The 2,485-nt window shown below is 41.6% G+C and overlaps 1 non-coding gene across 1 annotated transcript; it reads right to left on the bottom strand.

Annotated features, from left to right (window-relative positions):
* Positions 1–419: 419 nt before the first annotated feature.
* Trnap-ugg (transfer RNA proline (anticodon UGG)) lies at positions 420–488 on the bottom strand. Its single transcript has one exon. It is a non-coding gene; the product is annotated as a tRNA-Pro (tRNA).
* Positions 489–2,485: the final 1,997 nt, after the last annotated feature.

Genomic DNA, 2,485 nt, shown 5'->3' with positions numbered 1-2,485 from the left:
ATTTAAACCTCAATAAAGAAAAGGACATTTGGTTCTACTCAAGATGGACTGGCAGGGACCAAATTTACTCTCCTGTTTCAATCAGGATAAAAATATATGAAACAATGGCTTTACAACATTGGGCAGCAGTCAACCTTGAAGATTAATCTTGAGAGACAGGAAACAAATGAGGAGAGCCCTATGGTTGCCTCAGCTGTGCGCATTTAGAGAGTTCCCAGGTTGTTGCCCTGAGAGAGGGGACATGGACAGAGCCTAGCAAGGCTCAGAACTGCACGGCTCAGGGAGATCAAGTTGGCCAAAAGTCTCAGGACAAAGTGAGAATCTAGTATACTATCTGATGATGGTCACCTTTTTTTTTTTTTTTTAACCTGGTATTGAACTCACTGAGCCACATCTCCAACACTTTTTTTGTGTGTGTGTGGTACTGGGGATCGAACCCAGGGCCTCGTGCTTCCAAGGCAAGCACTCTACCAACTGAGCTATCTCCCCAGCCCTCCAACACTTTTTTGTATTTTATTTAGAGACAGGGTTTTGCTAAGTTGCTGAGGCTGACTTTGAACTCATGATCCTCCTGTCTCAGCCTCCCTAGCTGCTGAGATTTTAGGCGTGTGCCACCGTGTCCAGCTTAGCAGTCACACTTGAGTATTCAGCAAAGGCACGGCCAGCACAGGAGTGAGAGGAAGCTACCCCAGGCTAAGGGAAAACTATCTGAAAGGATTCAAGAGCAGGATCTGGCATGGACATGAGCTGGGAACTCTCCTATTCCCACCAGCCAGGCTGGGAAAGGCTTCATGCTCTCTGAATCAGGAGGCCTTGCATCTGTCATGGGAAGCAATCAGCCTAGATTTAGTGCCACTCGGGCGCACAGGAATCATAACAGTAAGACCTGAAAGGGTCAGAATATTTCCAAGAAAACTAACTGCCTCCCAGAATAAACCTCAAGAATGTTCTCAGAATAAAAAAGTATTCAGCGCCCAACAATGGCTGGCATCAAAACCAAGATCACCAGGCAATGAAAAGAAACAGTAAAATATAATTCACACTCAGAAGAATAATCTGACAGGTGTTGAATAAGCAGACAAAGACATTAAGACAAGTATTAAACCTGTATTCTACAGTTCTGAAAAGTTAAATAAAGATACGTGAGTGGCTTTTTTAAAAATAAGAACTAAATCAAACGTCTAGAAATTAAAACTATAATGTCTGAAAATTTTAAAAAATGCCCTGAATGTATTAATGGCAGATTAGATTTGGTGTAAGAGAAGAACAAAGGAAAATGAGACAGAGGGTGGGTGGAGCCCCACAGTGAACTAGGCAGGGAAGTGTAAGCAGCCTAATGTATGGATAAATGGAATCTTAAAGGAGAGAAGAAAATTGGAGGTTGAAACAAACAAACAATTGGAGGCTGGGTGTAGTGCTCACCTGTAATTCCAGTGAGTTGGGGGCAGGGGCGGGCAGAAGTGAAACAGACAGCTTGGTCCTTGTCCCATTGCCAATTCAATAATGAGGACAGGATTTTGAGAAAAAAGTTTTATTGCTTTTCTCGCACATGAGAAACGCAGGGGACTCCTGTCCCAGAGGTTGTGATTCTGCCCATCAGGGAAAACAGGATTTTTAAAGGAGTTATTCAAAGGCTACATTCCAGGTGTGCTCTGGTAGGGGGTCCCAGGGCGTCCTGATGATGTGTTCTTTGTTAATTTGGAAGATAGTCACTTCCTAGATCCTCTGGCAGACATCTCCTTCCTGTAGAGCACAGATAACTCAAGGTAATTTTGTTATCCGCCCCCAGGTTAGGGACGGGGAGAGGGAGGAGAGGAAAAGAACCTGTCTTTTAAAAATAAGCCTCAGCATATATTCAGAGCTTATATTCAAAAGGTGAGTGGACCACTGTTACAAGAGGATTGCAAGTTTGAGGCGAGCCTCAGCAGTTTAGGGAGGACTTAAGCAACTTAGCATGACCATGCCTCAAAATAAAAAATAAAATAAAAGAAATAAAAAGGGTTGGTTCAACCCCCAATACAAAACAAACAAAAAAACCACTTTGATCAAATCGTGGCTAAACATTTTCCAAGTTTTCTGCAAACTATCAATCCAAAGATCCAAGGAACTCAGTGAACACTAAGCATTAGAAGCATGAAGAAAACTACACCAATGTACACAATAATCAAATTACTCAAAGTCATTGGTGAGAACATCTTAAAAGCTGCTGGGCATAAGGTGGGCAGAGTATTATGTACAAAGAGACAAAGGTAAGAATTGGGACTTCTCACTGGAAACAATATAACCAAGAAGACATCTTTAAAATACTGAAAGAAAAGTCCCTAGTCTTGAATTCTACATCCAATGAAAGTGTCTTGCAAAAATGAAGGCAGAATAAAGATGTTTTCTCATACTCAAGAGTTGAAAGAAATAATCATAATCAGATTGCTATAAAAATATAACAAATATCCTTCAGGCAGAGGAAAACTGATGTCAGAAGGAAATC

Source organism: Sciurus carolinensis, chromosome 15 (genome assembly GCF_902686445.1).
Source record: "Sciurus carolinensis chromosome 15, mSciCar1.2, whole genome shotgun sequence".
In the NCBI taxonomy this organism is placed as follows: domain Eukaryota; kingdom Metazoa; phylum Chordata; class Mammalia; order Rodentia; family Sciuridae; genus Sciurus; species Sciurus carolinensis.
The sequence above is the reverse complement of the archived record's forward strand: the minus strand, read 5'-3'. Positions and strand labels throughout refer to the sequence as shown.